Source organism: Mixophyes fleayi, chromosome 4 (assembly GCF_038048845.1).
Source record: "Mixophyes fleayi isolate aMixFle1 chromosome 4, aMixFle1.hap1, whole genome shotgun sequence".
NCBI lineage: Eukaryota > Metazoa > Chordata > Amphibia > Anura > Limnodynastidae > Mixophyes > Mixophyes fleayi.
In genome coordinates, this window is record NC_134405.1 from 8,603,287 (window position 1) to 8,609,320 (window position 6,034).

The window sequence follows — 6,034 nt, forward strand, 5'->3', positions numbered from 1 at the left end:
TTTTTTTCAATCTAGCAAGTGTTATATATAACATCAAGGCCATGTTATATGTCAGAGAAGACTAGAAGGGTCTGGCAAGGGGACTTGGGGGCATTTTTCATATGGGAAGGTCTAACTGTAATGATCTAGGGCTGCACTACACAATCACACAATGACAATGGGGCAGCCCTTCCTGAGCTCTGTAATATATTGCTGCTCTGCTCATGCAGGTAAAGGAACTAGTAGAATAAAGAACGTTCTATCCAGAAGAGAGTTCCTGCAGCTCTTCTCAGTACTGGGATTCCTTCTATGACAGGCAGAACTATGACTACCTGAACATATCTAAACTAACACTGCACACTGCCCTGTTCCACACTACATGTGCTCCTATTGGTCTCTGTTACATCTCCTTAATGTTTCCCTCATACCGTTCAATTGCTATCTTGGTTGCTGTATTCCCTAATAACCAATCAGATCATCACATTTGTTGTTTTGATGACACCAGAGTGCTAATAGCTGATATCTGGTTTCTACGGGTTACAGCAAATCCTTGTTCTTCACACCATGTTATTATATAAACCTCAAGGAGGAGACATTGCTCCCCAGTCTACTTGTATTTTCTTAGTGATCCAAATCATACAGTACTGACCTGTATATAGACTGAAGAACAATGCTCACACAATATCTGTAATTACCATTTATTTTACTGGCGGCTGTTTCTATAACACTTGATGTTGAATAAAATCTGATCATGATACATGTGGAAATTCTGTTTTTGATTGTGGAACTAACATCTTTTTTCAGTATTAATGAATATTGTACACTCTGCTATATATTAGGAGATGGAACCAGGTGTGATATTTATGGGGTTGTGTGATGCTGATAATATGAGAGCCAATAATAAAAACACTGCAAAGACCAGTTATCATTATTATCATACAGCAAATGTATTAGAGAGATGTAGTAGAAATGTCTACAATGGAATTTGAAGAAGCTTTGAAATGTAAAATGTCTAAATCATAATGTTGACTGAGATATTGTCTATACTGTTATAATGTTGACCAAAATAATTTATGTTATAACGACACTCTTCACATTATATTAGGGATTTTAGCAACATGTAGTCGCTATCATTTACATCACCTCTGGGTCCTTCGCTACATTATATTTGTCAACTATGCCCTTTTTTTTCACTCTTTCTTTTCATTATTATTATCTTTTGTTTATAAGGCACCACAAGGATTCTGTAGTGTTGCACACAGGAGGTTAGAGTATGAAACACAATGACAAAACGACAAGTCAAAAATGACAATATTATATAAATTTAAACAACAAAACAACATAATTATATAAGGAAAATACTAGGAGATATCGCCCTGTTCATGAGAGCTGACATTCTAGAGGGGGTGGGTGGACACAGAGTGGGTGAAACAGAGTGGGGTGAGTTGAGGTAGGGGATGGACAGGTGGGAGAGTTAGGAGGAGGGCTGGTAGGATTGAATGAAAACATGAGATTTAAGGAACGTTTGAAGGTTTTGAAGCTGATTGATAGTCTAATTGGGAGTGGGGATGTGTTCCAGAGGTTGGGAACAGAATTGGAGAAATCCTGATGGTGGGAGTGGGAAGAGGGAATCAGTACGGAGGTTGGGCTGCTGTCATTGGCTGAGCAGAGTAGGTGGGAGGGAGTGTGTGAGGAAATGAGGTTGGATATGTAGTGCGGAGAGGAGTGGTTGAGGGCTTTGTAGGTAAGGAGTATGAATTATATTCTGAAGTGGACATGTCTACTGTGAGTGTTACCAGGGGAGAGGTAATAGGACACAGGAGAGGTGGGAAAACAGGACAGTTAGCCTTACATCACTTAATATATATATTATACCATATATTATATAGTATACACATAATAAAGGCAGCAGCACTCTCTTGTATCTTGTACAGATCCGGGGCAGAGACAGGGAACACAATATAGCACTCAGAATAAACAAAAAAATCATATTTATTAGGTTAATCCATTTGAGCACCGAGTTAATCCAGAGGTCGTTCATTTGTCAATTTTTCTGGTCTTTTGCATTAACTCGCAGCTCAAATGTATTAACCTAATATGATTGTGTAATCATCATGAGTGTTATCCTGCTTGTAAAATGCAGGATCTTTTTACATAAACATAGGATCCTCTGCACTCACCAACAACATTATTAATGATATTCTAGCTGTACTCTGTGTTGAACGACAGGGAGTGTCACATATTGTAATACATGCTAAGCTGACAAACTCACTCAGAAGTCCCCCCTTTCAGGCCAGTTCCTACACTAAATATAAACATACATCACAGTGCTAAAAATATTATCATAATCATTGGAGATCCATATATGTGTGTTTTATGTCTCATTTTTCATGGTGAATCATACTGAAATCAAAGTTACTTCTGATATTTAGAACAGGTCTTTCTGCTAACACCCTCTGCATAGACAATAAGTCAATAATAAACAAAAGGTCCTTTTGTTGATATAACAGGATGCCAGAAACTGTGACGATCCAATTAGAAGATTTTACCACCTGCTGAGGTCTAATTAGAATTTCCCATGTAGTAAGTGACCTTAGGAATGTTTATACCTCATTTACATGTCAATGAGATTTACATGAGAGACCTGGAGACAAACAGTCTGAGAACCTTCTGGTCATCCCGGGAACTACTGAAGAGAGATGGGGAGGAATGACTATAAATAGGCAGTATCAGCCCAGTGTTAGTGAGTTGGTGGCCGGAGAGCTGGAAGGATGGAACAGTAAGAATGATCAGGAGGGAAAGAGATAGAAGGAGAAATCTTCAGAGTAAGGTAATTATATTATACATAAGAATATACTGATACATACACAAAAATTTGGAGATACTGTGTTGTAGATATTGTATTGTTATAAATGTGTTCTGACATAATGTTATTATGCAATAATATACTGAGACAAATACAAACATTTATAGATATTATGTTATAGATATTGTTTTGTAATACATATCGTATATATTTTATCTTAACAATGATTATCTGGATAGTATTGTAATCTAACAGCAGTATAATTATTAGAGTACACTACTTTACATTGCATATTCTGTACATTGTATTATCTATTAGTAAATATTATATTGTAAAACAAAACTGGGATTGCATGTGTTGAACTTTATATATCCTGATAATACACTGTATCTGCTTTTTCCTATGCTTGCAGTGTAGTTAGATATACATGAACCATTACAAATATTATTGTACATTTGTAACATATTCGTAAATATAATTATGGACATTTCTAGATTTTTATCTTATTTGTATGAGTCATATATGTTAGGACAGGAATAATTTAGATCACACATATTCTTCATAAAAACCAACTTTTGTTGCACAATTACTTAAGATTTAGACCCAAATAGGTTAATGAACCAACCACTGTATACATGATAATGAATTTAGTGTGCCAATAATTCTGTAACTAACAACACACATAAAGCGATAGATATACATAAGAACTGATTGGCCATTTTACTAGGTGCTGATAAAGAATTTATAACACAGCACGGAGGAATTAATTAATATTAATTACTTTTTGTTTAAAAAAATCCCACTGATCACCGACTGCTTAGATATAGAATAGACATAGCCGGATTAAGGGGGGGCACAGGGGGCACGTGCACGGTCATTCAGTGATGAGCAGCGCAGAGAGGAAGCAAGAAGAGAGAAGACAGAAGAGAAGAAAAGAAAGAAACTAATAGAAAGGTAAGTAAAAAAAGGGAATAAAGCAGAAAGGCACACTATGAAGAAAAAGGAAAGAAGAGAGGCACAGTAAGGAAAAAGGGGAGGACAGAGACACAGTAAGGGAAATGAGAAGGAGAGAGGCACAGTAAGGGAAATGGGAAGGAAAGAGGCACAGTAAGGAAAATGTGAAGGAAAGAGGCACAGTAAGGGAAATGGGAAGGAGAGAGGCACAGTAAGGAAAATGGGAAAGAGAGAGGCACAGTAAGGGAAATGGAAGGGAGAGAGGCACAGTAAGGGAAATGGGAAGGAGAGAGGCACAGTAAGGGAAAAGGGGAGGAGAGAGGCACAGTAAGGAAAATGGGAAGGAGAGAGGCACAGTAAGGAAAAAGGGGGGAGAGATGCACAGCATGAGAAAAAAGGGGGGAGAGAGGCACAGCATGAGAAAAAAGGGGGGAGAGGCACAGATTGAGGAAAAAGGGGGGAGAGAGGCACAGTATAAGGGAAAAAGGGGGGGGAGAGAGGCACAGTATCAGGAAAAAAGGGGAGAGAGAGGCACAATAGTGGGGACTATTAATTTAAGATGGGGTGGTTTGGGCGCTACTGAATGTGGGGGTGAGTTTGGGGAGAATGAGGTCTCTTTATTAAATGTGCCTATGTATTATTTAATGGCAGTGACGGGTTCAGGAAATAGGTATATTTCTGAAATGTAAATACTATTAATTTATTGCTGGGGCTGTTTGTAGGGAGGGAAATAGGTTTATTTATTAAATGTGAATACTATTATTTTAATGTTGGGGCTGGAGGAAGGCCTAATTATTAATCGTGGGTAGTATTGATTTAACGCCGGGGCTGGCTGTAATTTTCTAAATGTACCCATATTTTTTTCCAAATAGGGCCCCCAACATTCCAGGATCCAGACAAGCCACTAAAGAAACCTGCAGCACAGGTGGTGAAAGTGAGAAGAGCATTTAGGAGAGAGCAGCAACGTCTGTGAAATGTTACGATTCTAGTGGGACAATCCCAATTTTTGGTGACCGTTCAATGGTGTACACAACAATGCAGGTTTTTTTTGTCTGTAGGAAGGTGGCCTGGCCATGCCCAATGATGCATTATCAATGGTATTTTAATTTGCAGTATCATTGCTAGTTTTAATGTGCATTATAAATTTTATTTTAAAAGTGCGATATCATTGCTAGTTTTAGTGTACGTTATCAATGGTATTTTTAATGTGTGATAGCATTGCTTGTTCTAATGTGTGGTGTCAATACCCATTTTAATGTGGTGTTTTGGTGATTGTTTTAATGTACAGTATTTTAGTTTGTGGAAGCAATGATTTTTCTTATGCAGACAACCTAAGCGAGCCCTCTGGGAGAGCTGTAAGTGTCATACTGTGGGTTGTAGGTGATGTAATGCAGGATGTGTCCCTATGCCCTTAATTTTAGATTTTAGGGGCCCCCCTGTCTTAAGTGCCCCGGGCCCCCCGAAGCCTTAATCCAGCTCTGAGAATAGAGCGTTTATACCGCTGGTTTATGGAAATCTAAATTGTTTATCATCTCATCAAACCTCATTTATCACCAGCTGCAAAGACCAATAATAATGTTCTTGTGCTGCTGATTTACATCTTTTAATAGCTACAGAAGATCTCCATATATCACTGGAAGATCAGTGCACTAATCAGAACTTGATAGCAATACAATATTTATCACATTATGTGTGGACCAATTAATACATTTTTAAACTTAAAATTTAAAACTGGTAATTGAAGGATTTTAGATCTCACTACTCACCTTTATACTGACTGTATCCTTACATTTTTGGATTCTAAGAATAATTGACATTGCACAGTGAGCTATTAAAACCTGTTCTCTGAACTCGTCTGACATTAACTTATCTGATATATTATCCTAACGGCTATTTCTAATCATTGTATGTATAAATCTTTGCACCATGATCTTGAGGGTGCTATCACCTGCTTTTTAACAATTGAAAAGGAGTTTTCTATTCTGTAAAATGAATTTGATTGTTTGAATTTGAGGTTATTTAATGTCCATCATTCTGGTTTAATTTAGATGAATGTCATTAATAATCTGTCTTTACAAATGAATTTACTTATATATTTTGTTATGGGTTATTTTTAACAATGAATAATATTGTTGTCAGTGTTACTGCTGATATTCAGAACATACCTTTCTGTTCTCACTATCTGTCTAGATAATATATAAATCCTAAACAAAAGGTCCATTTGTTGACATAACAGAATGTCAGAGACTGTGATGATCTAATTAGAAGATTTTACCACCTGCTGAGGTCTAATTA